General features: G+C 44.8%; 1 protein-coding gene across 22 annotated transcripts in view; it reads right to left on the bottom strand.

Annotated features, from left to right (window-relative positions):
* FAM156A (family with sequence similarity 156 member A) overlaps positions 1-20,930 on the bottom strand; it is a 47,273-nt gene that overhangs the window by 9,808 nt on the left and 16,535 nt on the right. For 8 of the 22 annotated variants that reach the window (XM_043570721.1, XM_043570724.1, XM_043570718.1 and 5 more), the window contains one exon: positions 1,953-2,216. The exons of 12 other annotated variants lie outside the window; for them this stretch is intronic. The gene's annotated coding sequence lies outside the window, so the exon portion shown is untranslated. Of the gene's footprint in view, positions 1-1,952; positions 19,465-20,930 lie in introns of those variants that run through there. 2 more of the 22 variants (XM_043570735.1, XM_043570732.1) reach the window with 2 other exon arrangements.

The following is a 20,930-nucleotide window of genomic DNA, read 5'->3' on the forward strand; positions in this document are numbered from 1 at the left end:
AGAGGAGACTTCCCTAGAGACCCAGGAAATATGAGAGAAACGATATTATTAATATTACATGAAAATCTCCATACATAAATGCAACAATGTGCAAATGGATTGATTACTCAAAAACCATAAGCCACCAAAACTTACCCAAGGTGAAAGAACATGCATATTTCAGAACCATTTACAGAAATTGAATCAGTTGTTAAAAGCCTATGATGAAAATCCCACATGGTATCACCAGTGAATTCTACCAAATATCGACAGGAATAAAAACACCCACACACAAATTCTACACAATGTCCTCCAGGAAACAGAAGTGGGGGAAATACTTGCAAGCGATTTTATGAGGCTAGCATTTCACTGATACCAAGAAAAGTACTGACCAATATTCTTCCTTAGCACAAGCACAAAATTCCTCAACAAAATACTAGCAGATGGAATCCAGCAATATATTCAAAGGAAAAACAGCATGATCAAGTGGGTTAGCTCAGGAAAGCAAAGGTGGTTCAATAATTGAAAACCAACTAATGCAATCCTCAGATTTAGAATATAATTGATTAATCAATCAATGTAATCTATAGTTGAAGATGAAAGATTAAAAAGAAAAATGATAGCCTCAATGCTATTCCTCTCAAAACCAAATGGCATTTTTCAGTAAACAATTTTAGGAAAACAATTTTAGAAAAACAATCCTAAAATGCATATGAAACAACAGAAGACCCAGAATAGCCAAGGCAACCTGGAGGAAGAACAAAGTTGGAAGTACCCACCCTCCTCATTTCAAAACATATTTCAAGGCTACAGTAAGTAAATCAGTGTGGTAGTGACAGAAAGACAGACACTGGCCAATGGGACAGAAGAGAACCCAGAAATAGACCCACGCATGTACAGTCAGCTGATCTTGACAAGGGTGCCAATAATACGCAATGGGGAAAGGACAGTCTCTTGGACAAATGGTGCTGGGAAACCTGGACACCCACGTACAAAAAGGACGATATTGGACCCTACGTTACACCACACACAAAAATCAACCCCAAAGGGATTGAAGATTAAGTATAAGACGTGACACTGTAAAACTCCTGGAAGAAAACATAAAGGAACATCTGTGCGACACGGGTCTTGGCAAGTGATTTCATGGAAACGACACCAAAAGCAGTCATGAAAAAGCAAAAACGGCCAAGTGGGACTACATCAAACTTAAAAGCTTCTGCACAGCAAAGGAAAACATCAACAAACCGAAAAGGCAATCTACAAAATGGGCAGAGATGTGCAAACCATGCATCTGATAAGGGTTAATTTTCAATATTTATAACAAACTTTTCTAACTCAATAGTTAAAACAAACAAACCAATTTAAAAATATGCAAAGGATCTGAATAGACATTTCTCCAAAGAAGACATACAAATGGCCAAAAGGTATATGAAATGATGCTCCCCTTCACTAAGCATTAGGGAAAGGCAAATCAAAACCACAATGAGATGTCATGTCACACATGTGACACGTGAGGATGGTTATTGTCAAACAAACAAAGAGCAGATCACAAGTGTTGGAGAATATGCAGAAAACTGGAACTGTCGTACGCTGTCGGTGGGAACGCAACTGGTGCAGCCACAATGGAAAACAGTATGGAGGTTCCTCAAAAAATTAAAACTATCATATGATCTTGTTCATATCCAGATGTCCCCTCCAAAACAACTAAAAACAAACAAACAAACAAACCACAAACCAACCCCCAAAAAACCCATCATCTGATCCAGCATCCCACTCCTGGGCATATATCCAAAAGAACTCAAGCCAGCCTCTCACAGAGATGTCTGCATTCCCATATTTACTGCAGCATTAATCGCAGTAGCCAGGATAATGGAAACAACAATCCTGTCAATCGACAGTGGAATGGATAAAGGAAGTGTGACACATCTATACAATGGGATATTATTCAGCCGTATAAAAGGAGGAAATCTTACCCTTTGCATTCCAGGTGCTGTGGATTAAAGAAGCGAAACAGATAATGCTGTTTCTTATCCAGCGCCTTCCATGTGCCAGCTAATGTCAGCTAGGTGTTTTACATTTGTTGTCTCCTGGAAGTCTCCCAACAAACCTTGAGTAGGCAGGATTATTGCCTTTAACCAGGAGGAATTTGAGGCTGAAGGAGAGAGACTGAAGTGGCAGGGTCTGCCCTGGAATCCAGTGTGAGTGTAATCCGAATTTTAGGGCGGAGGGAGGCGAGTCTGGAAAGAAAGGCAGGCACTAGGATGCAGACAGCTTCCGATGCCGTGTGGGTGTAAGGGAACATCATGTGCTCCGTTACCTGCCCTGGGGTACCCCCCACCCCCACCCCGGCACCAGGACAGGCTATCTGAGGACATAACTGGAGTGTACTGAATTGATGCACACAGTGTAAGACGGTGTGTATTTGTGGTCCCCAGGTGGGAGAGTCAGCCTTCTGGTGACGGATCGTCCGTGCATGACGCAAAGGATGAGAATGTATGGCAGAGGAGGAGAGTTTCCAGGGCTGAACACAGACGTGTAATGTGATCTTTATGTTCTTTGCTCTAGCTCACGTGGTGTAAAGCCTGACCTGCCACCTCTCCCATGGCAGCGTCAGTAGGTGTAAAGATAGGGAATGTGGCAGATGCAATTCTGTGAACCATACTTGCATTACGTCATTATGTATTCACAAATGCAACCCTCTCTGCTTGGTATTGTCACTATTAAGAATAATAAGCCCATTTCACAGGTGAGGATAGTAAGGCACAGGGCCAGGTACATTTCTCAAAATGACAGGACTGCAAGTGGCAGAACTGAGTTGGAAGGAAGGTTGTTTAGGAACAGAGCTTGTGCCCTTACCCACGACACGACATGGCTCCCACAGAAAAGAAAACCAAACCCCACGATGCTCCCCATATCCAGAAGTCTGCTTTGTGCTGTGAGTAAAGAGGAAACCCCTCCTCAAACAGGTCTAATCACAAAGGCAATTCACAATCATACAATGAAATCAGAAGTAAGGGTGGGTGCAGGCGGGGCATATTCTGGGGTCTGGTGATGCCATCAAGGACCTAGGTTCTTTCCAGTTCTCTGATCTGTGTGTGTGTGTGTGTGTGTGTGTGTGTGTGTGTGTGTGCGCGCGCGTGCGCGCGCGCGCTTGCTTTCCGTCCTGTGCTTGTCAGAAGAGCCCTGGAAGCAAGGAAGGCAGGTACTGCCATCCCCATCTTAGAACAACAGAAGCTGCATGGCCAGGTCTGGACATAGTGGCCCCAAAGACAACAGGCACTCAGCTATTGCAGGCAGGGCCTTATCCTCTGAGTTTCTGGTCAGACTATGGCTACTGGAGAGCAGGGATCTTTCCTCAGCATTCAGGGCCCATGGTTCAGGCTACAAGTGATGCATGAACACAATTCCACTCGTTTGAGGAGCTGCTCAGGGGCTGGCCTGCCTTCGGTGATAATTTGACCTCCCGTTTTCTTGGGTGCCCCTCTGCCTTTTAGTCAGAATATTAGGACATTCTCCAGGTTCTTCTCTTTGGTTCTAGACAAACTCTTTGTCTCTTAGACCCAGGCGCCCACACGTTTGCTGGCAATGCCTCTCCAGATGATCTGTCAGCCCCAAAAGCAGAACCTAGAAAGTATCCCCAAGGGTGTGAATTCAGGGTTCACGAAGAGGTGACCTTTCAACAAACATTGTGAACAGGGAGAGGAATCTGACAAGCACATTTCTGGGGTCAGGACTTTCCTGTCAAGAGGGAACAGTTGGGAAGAAGTGTCTGAGGCAGAGGCTTCCAGAAACAGTGCAGATACTGCCAGAAGGCTGGAGCAGCTGGGGGGTAGGGGAAGGGAGTGAGAGCCTAACAGAAACCAGGGGAGAACAACGGGTGACAGGCACTAGATCCTGCTGTGCTGAGTCAGCTTCTGTTCAGTCAGCTGGACTGCAAAGGACACCCAAGGATCACAGATGCCGAATGACAGCCTGTATCGGGCTGTAAGTTAGGCAGAGAAGGGACATGGAGAGGACCACTTAGAGAAGAGGCAGGTTTGGACAAAGAGCTGGAAGGACAGTGAGGAGGAGCGCCTTCTTGTGAGGCTGACAGCAGTCACCTGGATTGACACAGCCTTCACCCGTGTGCTCATGTCCCGTCCCCCAAGGGGATTTGTGCTCTTGCCAGAGCATCCCATATTTAACTAGCAGCCTTAATTCACTCAACAATCCACCTACTGGACAGATCACTGTGGGCACCTACTCTGTGCACCAGTCGCTCGGGACTTGGAAAACATTCTCTGAGTTGCCTGGAGCTCCAAGGATCTTGACCCAAGTTCCATTGTGAGACCAGAACTGTGGCCGACGGGGCAACAGTGACCCACACATTGAAAATCCCTTTAGAGCCTCTTTAAGTTTCTGGAATTAGAGCTGGTACAAAAAATCCAATCTTCCTCCTCCTCACAGAGAATCTGAGTACAGAGATGTCCTGTTTACTCCATCCTCCTGTGTCATAACCGGTACACGAGCTGCCCTTTGGGATGAAGGACCCTGGGTGGAGGTCCCTCCTTCGCTGAAGAAACATGTTCTAAGCACCACCCGAATTCATGTGTCAGTTCACTGGACTCAGTGGGGACACAGGGATCACACAGGGTATAGTCTGCAAGCAGATGACCACTGCACATTGTGTGAGAAGAGCGGTGGCAGAATTGAAATCACAGTACCTTAGGGACACAGAGCAGGGCCTCTTACCCCTACTTAAGTGTATGTGTGTGTGTTTGGTCAGGACACACCTCTCAAGGCTGGGGAGGCTGATGACACAGGCACTTTGCTCACCCACAGTGTACAGACATGCACGCCGAAGAACAGAGAGACACCTAGTTAGAGTCGGACTGCAGTCCTTGGGCTACTGGGCTTCAAATCACCAGTGGGGTCTGGTCAGTGCTACGGCTGTGATGCAGCTACTAAAAGCACTTCCTCTGCTTGCCTCTCAATTCGTAATACCTGGTCACCAGTGAGACAGGTAGAGACCTAATTTGGGTGGTGGGGTTGCTTGCAAAGGCTCTCTAACATGGCAAAGTACCACTCCACGGGGGGAGCCCTGGACATTGAAGTCCTGCTTGGCTGTTGGTTCTGAGGCAAGCCTTCCATGCCAAGGGACTCCAGGTCTGTTGGCTTCAGGGCAGCTCATCAGAGGACAGACACAAAATCTTAGAACCTTTCAAGGTTGCTGAGTACCTCCATTTCAAGGTGGACAGGTGTTGGGACCATGATGACTATACAATACTGGAACAATATATGCATTTCAGCAGCTGAAACACAATCCAGGAATATCACTGTGAGTGCAAAGTCGGGCTTTGGAGTCAGGCGAAATGGAGGTGTGATGCCCAGATCCACCCTTTCCTGCACCAGCGACCTAAACCTTTCCGTTTGTTTCCTTGTCTACAGACAGTGGGCTTTGACACTTACCTGAGTTTTTGGGTAATAAAACTGTATATACCAGCACAGCTGAGCTCCTCAACAGCCAGGCTGCAGAAGAGACAGTCACACCGTGTCCTGTGTTAGGGACATGTCAGCATGGAGCAAGTATGCCAGGACCCTGGGACTCTAGTCCACGCCTCTGGCTGAGGTTCGGGTTTGGGGGTTGTGGTGGTGGCTGGACTGGTGGTTCCATCTTTTCTCTTGTCCAAGGGACACACTTCATTTCATGCCTAGGCAGAGGAGTTACAGTGAATGAGGTTAATGCTCACAGTTGAGTCTATGACAAGACAGAACCAGCAGGGGGTGCTGCTGCCCACTGGACCCCACAGGAACTGACAAACTTTCCTCCAGGGGTTTCTGGCACCTGGTAGGGACCCCTAAGGAGTTCTATGAAGGCACTGTCAGGATCCCTTAGAGGGCTCCAATAGTGAGCAGCAGCTGATCTTTGCCTCCTTGATGGCCACAGGGACTAACAGACCAAACCTCTTGTAAAGGGAAGATTAGTTAGTACACTTTCTCTTGTCCCAACAGAAACTCAGACTGCAACTCCGAGTGAAACATTATCAAAACAAAGTCCAAGGGAGGTAGTGGAAGGCATTTAATTTCTTGGGTCAAAGGTGCCATAAAGTGACATATTCTTTCCACGTTTCTGCTTATCCCTCCTCACTGGAAGGCAGGGCCCCTTCACATTGGGAAAGTTTGTGACACATTCCAAACTCCGTGTCCAAGTGCATCAAAGGATCCATATGAAAGGAGATGAGATCTTTGCTGTGTGTCATCCTATTCCTAGCAAGGAAGCCTTTTCCAGAACAACTGTGCTGTCAGATTGCATCTCCAATTAACTCACTGTGAACCAGGGTAAAACATCTATTTGGGAGAATTTATAATGAAATCTCCATCACTTTTCAGTAAAAAGTTTTATTAACAGTGCCGTTTCATCCAGGGATTCCTAGGGTTAAATGGAAATCGCTCTCTACTTAACCTGATAGCTTGAACATCAGTAGGAATCAGGCAAATGAAGGCAGGGGACAGGAGACGCAGGGAGGAGAGAGAGTGCCCAAGCCCAGTGGCCATCTACTGAACAGAAAGAGGTTTAAGTTGGCTGGAATATGAAGTGGGGGTAGAGGAGGCCATCTGCTGAAGATGAGGCATTTGAGGGTAGGCAAGGCCTGCTGTGCCTGGTCCAGGAGGCTGGACGTTATCCCAAGAACAGCAGGAAGACCCTGCAGAGTTTTGAGCAGGGTACACAAGACCAGATTAGGATTTAAGAATGGCCCCTCAGGTAGCGGGATGAAGAAATTTGTGGCCAAGGGTTAATATTGGTGGTAGTTATCAAGCAGAGAGGAGGGTCATGTGGCCTAGGGAACTAACTGTAGTGATGGAAGTAAGTGTCAAGATCTTATTTTGAAGGACGTAGGAGGTTGGACTGGACGGACTTGGTGTTTGAGGGGGTGGTGAGAGAGAGGCAGCAAGGAAGGACGGCTCTAAGAGTCGCTGGCCGAAGCAGCTGGGTAGAAGGCTGCTTTTCACTGGGTTAGGCAACACTGGAGGAGATGCCGATGCATGGGGAGTGGGGGTGGGTGCAGGTGCGTTCACTTTTGGACATGTTGTGTATCCTTGCCTGTGGGGCTCAACCACTTAGTACCTCAGTGACTTGGGGGAGCTGACCTAGCCTCTCTGTGCCTAAGATGCATCCTCTGTAATAGGAGAATGATGCTAATAATTAGAAAACGCAGCTAATTTCTGATTCATTTAGTCCCCGATAATGTTCTCTACTTGTACAGCAGAATGCTGTTTTCAAGTTAGGCAGTCCCTAGGCAAAACGGGAGTCTCTCTGCTTATCCATGTATTGGTTGGCTTTACTTACCTGCCGTGTGTATTTTCAACATGCAGTGTGTTTTGGCAGTGCTAAAAGAAAAACAATTAATGCAAAGAAATGTGTTTAGGGGCACCTGGGTGGCTCAGTTAAGGTTAAGCGTCTGACTTCGGCTCAGGTGATGATCTTGTGGCTTGTGGGTTCGGGGCCCACGCTGGACTCTGTGCTGACAGCTCAGAGCCTGGAGACTGCTTGGGATTCTGTGTCTCCCTGGCTCTCTGTCCTTCCCCTGCTAGTGCTCTGTCTCTCAAAAATAAATAAACATTAAAACAAACAATCAAAAGAAATGTGTTTATCACGTGTGATATGTTAGCCCGTCAGTTTGTCCCTCAAAGAAACAGCCCCCCTTCAGGCCCTCCACTCTTCTTCTTGTAGCCTCACTCCCTCAGAGGGACCTACTTTCTCCAACAGTTCTCTTCTCTGTAAAGTCATCTTTACAGAGTCCCAGAGAGTGCCTAGCACCTGTTGAGTGCAATCTGTCTGTGAGCCTGTCAGTTGTCTCAGGTGTGAAGTTAGGGGACAGGAGAGAGCCGGATGTGTGGATCTGGAAACCAACAGTGTGTGCCTGTATTGCAGGCAGGTGGTGAAGCCATATATACCAAGACTTGAATCAGGGCCCCATCACTTACTCCTTGTGTGACTCTGGGCAGGTTACTTCACCTCCCTGTGGTCAGTTTCCTCATTTGTAAGATGAGGATGATGATCCTATTCTAGGATAATGACTCATGGTTGCCTCCTTCTTTTAGATCAAGAAAATACTACCTTTTAAAACTATAAAGTGCTCTTCAAGTGTAGATTACTTCCAGGGTTAAAAAGAGAATCTCTGCTCATCTAGCTTTCTGCTTGGACAGGCACGAAACATGCCATGCTCATTTTTACCCTGTAGACAATGTTGAACTTCACTCGAGCCCTGAAGAGAGCCACAGTCAAGAAATCTCGACAGGGTTTCATGTTTCAGAAATGGCTTATCGCAAAAGACCACTCTTCCCCCCTTTAACCTAGAAAAGGCTTGCTCCTCATGCTTTGTCACGCCCTACCATATGTCTGTCGGGTGGCTCCTGGGTTTACATGCGACAAGGCCAAACACAGACCTTTCTCCTTTTGCTGATTGGGCCAGACACACAGTCCCTGCAGCTCCCTGATGTAACTGAGATCAGAAGTCAGCCCTCCTGAAACTAGCTAGACACAGAGAGAAACATTTCTTGTTCGTGGAGACTAATCCTGAATGCAGAAACATCCTACCTTAAGTCTCCCCCACTATAATGGGTCTACTCAATCCTTAGGGGAAAAAAAGGCAAAACCACCCTGCGGAGACCGTGTGATGTTCAGATCTGGGCTGCTCTCAGCATTGCAACAACCTGAATAGTGAGGTGCTGTACTAGTTTGGTTTTTGTCTTTCCTAGTATGCACGCATGCAAAAACGACCGGTAAGAACACAAAGATCTGAAAGTGGTACTTCCTGCCACGCGTGCGCCCTACAAAGGAAGTAACCCAACGTCACTCGTCACTTGCAGCGCCTGGAAACTCTCCCTGCCACCTCGGGAAATATGTATCCTGTGCAGTCACTCAGGTGCGCCACAGTCACTCTGGGGTGGGTTCAACCTTCTCTACTCCCTGCGTGGTTACAAGTCCCGGATCCCAAGTACCCACGCCATGGCCCACGGAGAGGAAGCCACTTCACCCCGGGGCACCCCGTTGTCCCTCCCTGTCCCGTGCAGCCGGAGGAAGGTTAAGGAGCACCCGGCTTCTCCATAGTGTCCCATGTCTGTGATGTCACACGCAGTCCCGCAGCCCCTCTTCCTGTGGCTGGTCTCTCTAGGAAGTCGGGAGGTCTTCCCCTCTCGGTGGTCTTAGCCCTTCTCTTCTGGGGAGGTGGGGGTTCAGACCTGGGGCTGAGGATAGGAGGGGGTGCGCTGGCGCAGGGATGGAAAGAACAGGATCCCGGGAAAGAACATGCATGAGAGCAAAAGCGGGAACCTAAGAATAAAAGAGGGAGAATCTCCCTAGAACAAGCCGGGTGTGCATTCGTGTCACAGGACCACCGTTCTTTCTGCGCCACACAAGAGCAGTGCTCTCTGAAAGAACAGCTGTTTTTCTCAGAAGCCTGCCTCTGCAGTGTCAGAACTGAGGTTTGACAACCTGTGTGTGGCATATTTCTCTTTCTCTAATTGGGGATGCCATATTTAGTGGAGATGAGATTGACACTTCCCATGGGCATTGCTAGACAACCCCCCCCCCCGCCCCCAGGCCATAACTGGGCTCCAGTCCGTGTTCCACGGGTTCAGAAACAGTCTGTTTCCTTGGCATCACTTCCTGTATTAAACCATCTGAGGAATTCTGTCTAGGAGGTGACATACAAAAAATAGGCTCTGTCATTCCTACACTGGTATACAATTATTTAGACTGTTGTAATCAGATTACAAGCTCCAATATATAATATTTACAAAAAGAAGGCATGTTTGGTTGTCCAGTTTGCTGAAAAACAGCCAATCCTGGGCAGCAGACATATAAGTGTGATGAGAAACTTGGCTTTATAATTAATCACAGAATTCCATTTACATTTCCAATACAATTTCCTTACATTGACTACTAATGTGTGTATTGGGTGGGTCGTGTGTGTGTGTGTGTGTGTGTGTGTGTGTGTGTCTATGTGCACACGCGTGTGAGTGTTAGGGTGTTTTGTCAAAAACCGAAAAGTGAATTGCCTGTCTTGCCCGAGCCTCTCAAGCTACCAGTAACAGAGAGAAAAGATTTTTTAAAATTCCATATTGTAAGGAGCAGATTGTGAACAAGTTCCTACTGGAGTGTCTTACCTGGAACCTCCTGGGATTCAGCAAAATGTTTTGTGAATAGTTTTTTTTAGGGAAGCACTGGTTCTACTGTTTTTAGTTGAATATGGACTACACTTAAAACTGTACTTGAGATTGTATGAAATAGGTAAGCTAAAGCTCAAGATTGGGAGAACCCAACCCTAGGGAAGGGTCTCAGGGAAGCTAACCACACAGAGTCAATGGTCTAGACAAGGAAGACAGGTTGTTACGAGCTGGAACAGACGAGTTCAGTCAGTCAACTCAGATCAAGCTCTGTCTTTCTGGACAGTTGTCAGACTGAAACATCAGGAAGAGGCCACAAATACCTCAAGTATGAACTTCAGTATGTGACAAAGGCTCTCTATAAACACTCATGTGGCTCAGAAGTGTCAATCCCTGGAAGAAAGCACTGAAGACAGAGGCGAGTTTCCTCACCCTGGGACCCAGATCTCTGAAGCATCATACCCTAGACACAGACTCCCAGATACTTCATGGGCCTCCCACTATGGCTCTCAAAACCCAAAATATCCCATTGACACACTGAGGGAAGCCAACCACATTGACTCAATGGCCTAGACTAGGAAGCCAGGTTGTTCGAAGCTGGAGTGGATGAGATACAGACCCAAGAGAAGGCAGCTAGGAGACCTCAATGCATTGGACATACAATATCAAACCACCCACAGAATTCAAACTCCTATGGAACTCGAGATATGAGGAGAGACACAAAACAGCTCAGAGGCGATAAATTCTATAATACAGATCCACATGCATTTTAGCAACCTGGCAACCTGCAACATAGAAACTTAATAGCTCATAGACCTTACACCTTGCACACAGATGCCATACAATCACAGAGCTGACAACCTTGCATGCAGGCACACAAACAGCACAAAACACCTGTACCGTGAACCTAAGCTTGCTCAGATACCTCCTGTCCCATGACAAATAACCTTTGCAATCTCACAACCTAGAATATGGGCCCCCAGGAGCTCAAATATGCCAACCTCAACAGAGACCCTCAGGAGAGCTCAAACCCTAATTCCTGAAATACATAATGGGAACAGCCCCAGACAACTTACATTCTGCACGCTGCACCTAAAACAGATCACATACCTCACTCACCAGGAGAGACCCCTAATAGCCCAGACAACTCTCACTTGGACACACAACCCTCCACAGCTCAGTGATCTCCCATACTGGACACAGACCCTCTCACAGCTCATACATCTCAAATCCTGGACCCCAAAATGGCTCGTAAAACGACATCTTGTTTTTGAACACAAAAAGTCACTCCATACAGGACACATGTCAATTAGAGACACAATGAGGTCTCACCCAGCCCCATGAGTGAATAGCACAGAGAGACTGAAATACAGAATTACAGACAGCCTTTCTGGGAAACCGCTGTCTCCACAGTATTAGCCCCCATCCCAGTGCACCCATCCAGGCACGTGAGGAACCTCTTTTCCCAGGGATAAATGACCCCAGGTTTGGCCATCATTGGCTGTTCCTGGACAATAACTCAGCTGCACTGGTCCCAGGCCACAACTAGGAGGGAAGCCCCCGCTCACACGTCTGACAGACAGTAGAGCCCTCCACCCATCAAAATGGGGAGACCTTCTAGGTTGGAAGGGTTCATGCCATCTTCAGGAGACTCCCACTGTCCTTAAGGCCCCAGAGCCCTCCTGCTGAGGAGCCGTTGCCTCATTGTGGGGATCGGAACCTGTGGGGAAGGCAGAACAGGACAGTCCCACGCTGCTCAGGGTAGATCCATGCCCTCTCAGTCTTGTGGAAGGCCTGTCCCTCATCCCATTCACCCTGAACACACTGCTCGCTTCAGCCTTCTCAGCTCCTAACCCTTGGAGGCACTGCAGCCACCCAATTTTCCCAGTGTCTATGTGAGCCCCAAACACAAGGACACCTTCAGTCAGCAGGTCTGTTGCAAGCCAGTGAACACCAGTGGGGGAAGGAGATGGTGAAGGGGTTCACATTGCCGTGCCAGGATGACCCGCCACAGACCACTTACCTGACCACTGAGGGTGCCCCTGTTCCACCCGCTTCTCTACCTTATCATCTCCCCATCCACCCAAAGGAAACCTGTCCCCTTCTCTCAATGCATAATTCTGCTTTAAAGGGGAAGGTGGTATGAGGGTGTCCACAGTTCCCGTGGGGCTTTGTGCAAACTGTGAGGCGCATACGTTTCCCCCGCTGATCTCCCACCATGAAGCCAACACCAGAGCAGGCCTATTTGCTCACGGGCAGAATCCACGGCGAGGCTGACGTGGGCCTGCCTGGGGCATGCACCTTGTCCTCCTCAGGGGACACACACACTGGCCCATCTCTCATGCCATTGTGAATTTCCCTCCCCCAGGAACACAGTCTTGCATCTGCAGCCTTTCAGGCACAGGTGTGAATACAGTCAGGGCTTAAGGAACGACTGGGGAGAAGTTCACGGACATGAGAACCCACCTATCTCTTACTTGCCTGCCCTCACTCAAACATCTCTCCTGTCTCATGCTTAAAATCCTATCCTCTAAGTGTTCACTTCTCTGGGTTGAGTAGGGCACCTTGTTTCCCTCGAGAAACTGGCTTGGAGTAGGTCATGAGCCCCTCTTTGAAATATCTCTGCCCATCCAAGACTTATAGTCTGGTGGACACATAACAGGACACTGGAGAAAGATTTAGTGATTTGTTATTGGGCTCATTTCACTATAGTGGGATCCTGGAAGCACTGTTAAAAAAAGAAGTTGCAGGAAGACTGACTAAAGGACAGACTAAGAGAAGCCAGTGATCCCACTGACCTGGGTAGCATCTTCAGCCTCTTTTGCTGGTGAGCAGCCTGAGGTTCCACGGCATGATTCCAAACCCTCCACTTCCACCTCCACTCTTCAAAGCCCCACCTGTGCACCCATAAACTCCCTGAGAAGGACACCCCACCTCCAGCCAATGGGATTCTTTTCCTTGGAAGATCCTGGCAGGCAATCCCATCTAGACTAACCAGTCTAGTGTGGTCCTTAATCTCTGCTCTGCTCACCCATGAGGAAACCATTCATGTGCTCCTCTTCCATGTTCCCTGGTCCCCACTTGGTTAGAATCTGTACAGATGACGGGCTGGGGCCAGAAGTGGGACGATGGTGACCTCCGGAGAGGTGGAGGTCCTTGCATGGTGGTGAGCTCCCCTGCACCCTGCCCGCAATGGTTTCTTTGGGAACACAAGACTCCCTCACTCCAGCTGTACCTCCCAGAGGAGACTGCTTCATCTGGGACTTCAGTGGTACATCCTATTACAGGAAAGTACAACCTGCTGCTCCTCTAGCAACCTTTCACCCTTTCCTGCCACCCCACACCCTGGTAATTTGCCCAGATGGGGTCACATCACCTCCAGCTCCACTCCTCCCCAGGAATAAAACTAATGGGCGCTGCATCCTTCCATCATAGTCTCACTACTCTTAAACTCCCCACAGGGATCATTCCACTTGCATACGCCAAGATCTTGTAGACAGCCTGAGATAAAGTGTCCAGCCTCCTGTCTACATCTCCTACGTCACGAATGGGGTGCTTAGGGTGCCAGCAAAGGGGCATTTGTTACTCCAGTCACACCGAGGGTAGTGTGACTTGGTAAAAGAACTTTGCAGGGCTCTCTGACGGCGTCTATCAAAATTTGATTCTACTGTGTCCCTACCCTCAGTAGAATTTCAGCTTCATGAAAAGAGGAACATATGTGGGTCTTCTCTAATGTCTCCCCAGCACTTACAGTAGTATCAGGCACACAAGAAGGTACTTCAGAGATGTTTCCTTAGCAAAAGGTTGCCTTGATCCAGCAATTTCCATTGCTACGAACTTGTCTTAAAGAAATATTTACACAGCCACAGAAGCATGTGTACAATGAGAATAGCAAATTTCAGGGAGTGGGGGTGGGCTCTAAATGGCCATTGGTAGTCAATGACCTTTGGGAGGGTAAATGAAAGATGAAGTGTTCCTATCCTACAATGGAGCACCCACTGGCCTTGAAACAGAATAAGAGGAGCAAATTTGTACTGACCAGAGATTTTTATTTTATTATTATTATTTTTTTTTCAAATGGGGAGTAGCAGATCAGTGGTAATCCTAACTCAACCAGTGTCTGTAAGTGTATATGTATGTGCAGGTGCAATTTGTAAATACTGATAACAGGGACAAGACGGAAACACCTATCAGACTACAGTGGTCACCTCTGATGATCAAACTGGTGAAGGCAAGACCTGGACAGCGTATTACATCTTCTGGGGTAGGCAACTGTACTTCTAAAATGGCCAAAATCATATTCAAAAGCAAATGCTTTCCTTTACAATATTTTTTTCATTTTGTTAAGCTGTAAGTCACATTCCATAAAATTCACCCTTTTTTGTTGGCTTTTACTATGTACATACGGTTGTGCCAACCATCACCAACATCTAATTCCAGAAGAAACCCTACGCCATTAGCAGTCCCTGCCCAATCCCCCCTCCCAGGAGCCCTGGACATTTACTAGCAGCTTTATGTCTCTACAGATTTGTCCATTCTGGACATATCCACTAAATAGGATCCTACATTATGTGGCCTTTGAGTCTGGCTTCTTTCACTTAGCATAATGTGTCCAGTTTTCGTCCATGTTGCAGCAAGTATCACTACTCCATTCTTTTTATGGCTGGATAATATTCTACTATATGGATACATCACCACAGGTGATATATTCATTATTTGGTTGGCACTGGGTTGTTGGCACTTTGTTGTGATTAATGCTGCTAGGAACACTCGTATACAAGTTTTTGTGGGGGCTTATTCTTTATTTGTCTTGGATATATATACCTACGATGGCATAACTGTGTCATACAGCAGCTCTGTTTAACTTTTTGAGGAGCTGCCAAACTGTTTTCCACAGCAGCTGTGCCATTTTGAATTCTCACCAGCAATGTATGAGGATTTCAATTATTCCACACCTTCCCCAACACTTGTTATTTTCGCTTTTAAAATTATATCCATATTAGAGGGTGGAAAGTTATAATTCATAGTGCTTTCAATTTTTGTTTTCCTAACGACTGATATTTTTGGGCATCTTTTCATGTGCTTATTTGGCATCTGCAGATCTTTTTTAATAGAAATGTCTATTCAAATGCTTAGCCCATTTTTTTAATTGCGAGAGACAGAGAGAGAGAGCGAGAGAGAGAGAGAGAGCGCGCGCACACGCTCAAACAGGGGGAGGGGTCGAGAAAGAGAATCCCAAGCAGGCTCCATGCTGTTGGCCCAGAGACTGATTTGGGGCTTACTCTCATGAACCGTGAGATCATGACCTAAGCCAGAATCAAGAGTCGGTCACTTCACTGACTGAGACCCCAGGTGCCTCCCTTATCCCATTATTAATTGGGTTGTCTTTTTACTCTTATCTTGCAAGAGTTCTTTTTACATTCTGACTACTGGGCCCTTATCAGATATACAAATACTTCTTCCCATTCTTTTGGTTTTTTCACTTTCTTATGGTGTCCTTTAAAGCAAAAACTTTTTCTCATTTTGATGAAGCCATTTTTACCTAACTTTTCATTTATTATCTGTGCTTTTGATGTCCTAGCTAAGAATCCATCACCTAACCCAATGTCACAAAGATTTACTCCTACACGCTCTTACAGAAGAAGTTTTATAGTGTTAGTTCTTACATATGGACTTGGATCCATTTTGACTTAATTTTTATCTGTGGTATGAGGTTTGGACTCAAACTGATTCTTTTAAATGTTGACTATCCAGTTGTCCCAGCACCATTTACTAAAATGACTGCTCCTTCCCCATTTAATTGTCTTGGCACTGTTGTCAACAATTAACTCACCATAGATAGACGGGTTATTTCCAGACTCTCAATTCCATTCTGTTTACCTCTGAGTGTATCCTTAAATCAGTACTACATTGTATTCATTACTGGAGTTTTGAAATAATGTTTGAAATGGGAATGCACGAGTCTTCCACTTTTGGCTGTCTCCTGCAAGATTGTTTAAATTAATTCTGGGTCCATGAAATTTCCACATAAATTTCAGGAGCAGTCTCTCAATTTCTAAAAAGCTGCAGTTAGAATATCAATAGGAATTACACTGAATGCTTGGATCAATTTGGGGAATGTTGCCATCTTAACAATATCAAGTCTCCCAATCGATGAACACACCCAGTCTTCCCATTTTTTAAAATTTGCTTTAATCTCTTTCAACTGTGTTTTGTAATTTTCAGTGTGTAACTCTCACACCTGCTTGGTTAAATTAATTCCTAAATATTCTTCTTACTCTATCGTAACTGAAGTTGTTTTCTTACTTACTTATTTGGATTATTCACTGCTAATGTACAGAAATACAATTGATTTTTGTATACTGATCTATCTTGCACCCCGAACCTGAAGTCTATTTTACATTTATTTTTATTTATTTTTAAACGTTTATTTAATTTTTGAGAGAGAGAGAGAGAGAGAGAGAGAGCACGCGCGCGCAAGAGCGAGCACAAGCAGGGGAGTGGCAGAGAGAGAAGGGTACAAAGGATCTGAAGTGGGTTCTGTGCTGACAGCAGGGAGCCCAATGCAGGACTCAAACTCACGAACCAGGAGATCGTGACCTGAGCAGAAGTCAGACGCTCAACTGACTGAGCCACCCAGGTTCCCAAGTCTATTTTATATTTAAAGTGATTATAGCAACACAGGACTCAAGCCCAATCAACTAATGGAAAGACTGATTCAAACACCAACACTGACATCCTGTGACAGAAAAGGAAAAGAAGAGACACATTACATACAAGGGAACAAACAGGACAGAATGGGCAGACGACTGATCAGAATCCATGCAAGCCAGAATTTTCTGATTAATGCAAATGTTTCTTGAAAATGAAGGTGAAACAAAAACTTTCAAAGAAATAAAAAAGCTGAGAAAATTCACTGCCAGAAGATCTGCCCTACACAACACGTTAAAGGGAGTTCCTCAGGAAGAAGGCAAATGAAATCCAAAGAAAATCTGGATCTATACAAAGAACTGAATAGTGCTGGATGTGGTAAAGTTGCGGGCGTATACGAATTTTTTCCTTATATTTAATCTCAGTAAAAGAAAACCATCTAAATAATAGTAACAATGTATTGTGGGGTTTACGACCTTGGTAGAAATAAAATGCAAGAAAACAATAGCACTAAGGCTGGGAGAAAGGACATGAAGGTACATAGTCCTACGATTCTGACAGTGTACAGGAAGTGGTATAATATCGTTTGAAGGCACAGTGTGAAAAGCAACGATATGTATTAGAACCCTAGAGCAACCGTTTCGAAAAGATGTTTAAAGATATATAACTAGTAAGCCAATTGTGGAGATAAAATGGAATAACACCAAATGTTCAACTGATCCAAAATTATAGAGGGAATAGGAAAGGAAAATGTGAATAAAATATCCATAGGATAAAATATACAGCCAGATGGCAGACTTAAATGTAAACTGTTAACACACTAATTGTACACTGCCTACACATCAATTAAAAGACCTAATTTGTCACTTTAGATAAAAATAGAAAGACCCAACTATGTACTGTCAAAAGGAATCTCACTTTAAATATGAATACATAAATTAAGTTAAAAGTAACTGAAAGGAAAATTTATCGATAATGCTATGGTTTGAAGATGTCTCCTCCAAAATTCCTATGTTAAATCCTAACCCCCATACCTCCTAACCTAGGAGGTGTGGCCTTTGGAAGGTGATGAGGCCCTGGGGCAGAGCCCTCATGAATAGGATTAGGGCCCTTATGAAAGAGGTTCCAGAGATCCTTTGTCCTTCCACTATGTGAGGACACAACCACAAATCTGTGACTTTGAAGAGGGTCCTCACTAGAACCCAACTATGCCGGCACCCTGATCTTGGACTTCCAGCCTCCAAAACTGTGAGATACCAAGTTTGTTTATAAGCCGCCCAGTCTGTGGTATTTTGTTCCTGCACCCCGAACACACTAAGACACATACACCCAGCAAACGTGAATCACAGGAAAAGCTGGAAGGGCTAAATTAATATTACAGAGAATATACTTCAGAATGAGGATTATCACAAGGGGAAAAGACAGATGTTACTTAATAAAAGAGGTCCAGTCATCGAGAAGATCCAAAAATCATGAATGTGCATGCATTAGTAAAAACTGATACAAGAGCTAAAAACTGATAAAACTAAAAGGAAAAACAGAGAAATCAGTTAGCTGAAGCCTTCAACATTCCCCCATCCACAACTGACAGTACAAGTGGACAACACAATCAGAAACTATATGGAGCAGTGGAGCAACACTATCAACAGCCATGGCCTAACAGATGCTTACAGAAGGACAGCACAAGACACCATCTTCTGAAGTGCACACACAAGGTTCACAAGACAGGCCATATTCTGTGCCATAAAGTAAATCTCAACAACTTCTAAACGGCTGAAATCATACAAACTGGGTTCTCTGACCGCAAAGAATTAAACAGAAATTAATTGCAGCAAGGTGTCTGGAAAACCACAGAATATTTTGAAATTAAATGGCATTTCTCAATAATGCAGGGATCAAAGAAGAACCTGCAAGAAGTAGAAAACCAAAACACAGTATATCAAAATCTGTAAGGTGAATCTACAACAATGCATTGAGGGGAATTTTTATCATTAAATATTTACATTAGAAAAGAAGAACTGTCTGAAATCAACTGTCTAAACTGTCACCTTAAGAAATTAGAAAAGCAAAATCAATTTAAACCTAAGGGAAGCAGAAAAAGTATAATGAAGGTTTGAACAGAAATTGACCTACTAGAAATCATAAAATCGATACAAAGGAATCAGTGAAACTAAGAGCTGGTTTTGTGACAGGACCAGTAAATCTAATAGGTTTAGCCAGACTGATAATAAGGAATGAGGGCAGAGTGACATGGATTACTAATATCACTACTGCCAGAGGAGACATCAATACAGATCTTTCAGACATGAAGTGGATGAGAAAATATTATTGAAAATATTATCCAAAAAAAAGATGAAATGGGAAAACCCCTTGAAAGGCCCTGGCTCGCAGGCCCCAGTCAAGAAAATAACACCACTAGCCTTATATCTGTCAGAGATTGAATTCACTAAATCAAACAGAAAACAAAAACCCTTCCCTCACATAAAACTCAAGGCTTGAATGGTTTCACTGTTTAAATTCTATCAAACACATATGAAAGAAATAATGCAGGTTTGAACAAAGTCTTCCAGGCAACTGAAGATGAGGTCACACTTCCTAACACATGTTATAGAGCCAGCAATATCCTGATATGAAAGCAAGACAAAAAATTAAGAAAATAAATAACAGACTCTGGAAAAAAAAAAAAAAAAAAAAGAGAAACCTCACTAGAGTCCAGAGCCTAGAAGGGAGAACCATACCACTTCAACGTCAATTACAGGAAGAACTGTCAGTTATAGACCCAACAGAAGAATAATCAACATGAAAGAATCATGTAGGCCCCAACAGGAAAAGATGTACATTGCATGTCCTGTAAGATACTGACTACGCCTCCAACTCAGCCAATGAGAAACTGTCATTACCCTGAACTCTTGCTTTTCTTCGATGGACTTTCATTCAAAACAACCCTTCCAACTTCCTCCTTCTTCTCCATAAAATAACGTTCCTCTACTTTGCTTATTGGACTTGCCTAGGATTTTGCCTTAGGTTGCTTGTTCCAAACTGTAATTCTCTGCTATTCCTGAATAAACTCATTTTTGCTGGTAAAATAACTGGCTGTTCTACTTTTGAGGCTAACAAGAGCAATAGCACTCATGAACACAGATGCAATAATCCAAAATAAAATATCGGCTGTTTGAAACCAGCAATATAGAAAAAAGACAAAATACCATAGTGAAATGGTTCCACAGCTTTGAGAGTGGTTCAATGTTTCAGAATCACTCATGCTAACTGACCATAATAACAGCCTAAAAATATATAAGCATCTCAATAGATGCATAAAGAGTATTTATTTGATAAATTTACTTGATAAAAACTCCTAGCAAACTAGGAATAAAGAAGGATTTCTAGCTTAGTCTCCTAGGGCTGCTGCAACAAAACTACCACAGACTGGATGACTTCTAAAAACAAGAGAAATCTATTTCTCATATTTCCAGATGCCAGGAAGCCCAAGATCCAGGTGCCAGCAGATTTGGGATGTGAGGCCCTGCTTCCTGCTTCACGGACTGCTGACTTCTTGTCCTCACATGGCAGGAGGGCCGAGGGAGCTCTCAGGGGTGGGTCTCTTTTATAAGGGCACTAATGCCATTCATGTGGGCTTCACCTGAATGACCTGATCACCTCCCAAAGGCCCTACCTCCAATCACCATCATACTGGAGAAAGGTTTCAACATGAATGTTGGGGAGATGGCAAGATTCATTCAGTTTATTGGCAACATCCTTAAGCCGATAACTGGCATCTACAAAAATATCTAAAGCCACTGTAATCGTTAATCCTGAAGGTCTGAATGTTTCCCTCCTGAGACAGGGAACAAGGTAAGTATGCATACTTTCACCACTTCTAGTCAATATTTTCCTGGCTGTTCTAGCCAATAAAAAAGTCAAGCAGAAATAAAGAAGTAAAGAAATAAAGAAGTAAAACAGTCATTATTCACTGGCAACACCTGAATCTGTAAGAAAAACCCATAAAACATTACTTGAATTAAGAAGCGAGTTTAGCAACGTGAAGAGACACATAGTCAGTATGTAAAAGTAAATTCTGCTTCCATATACCAGCCATAAACAATTAAAAATGGAAATTTTCAAAAGCAACGCTACATAGTGTAATGCTGAAA

The sequence above is a fragment of the Prionailurus bengalensis genome, chromosome X (assembly GCF_016509475.1).
Source record: "Prionailurus bengalensis isolate Pbe53 chromosome X, Fcat_Pben_1.1_paternal_pri, whole genome shotgun sequence".
NCBI classification, from domain to species: domain Eukaryota; kingdom Metazoa; phylum Chordata; class Mammalia; order Carnivora; family Felidae; genus Prionailurus; species Prionailurus bengalensis.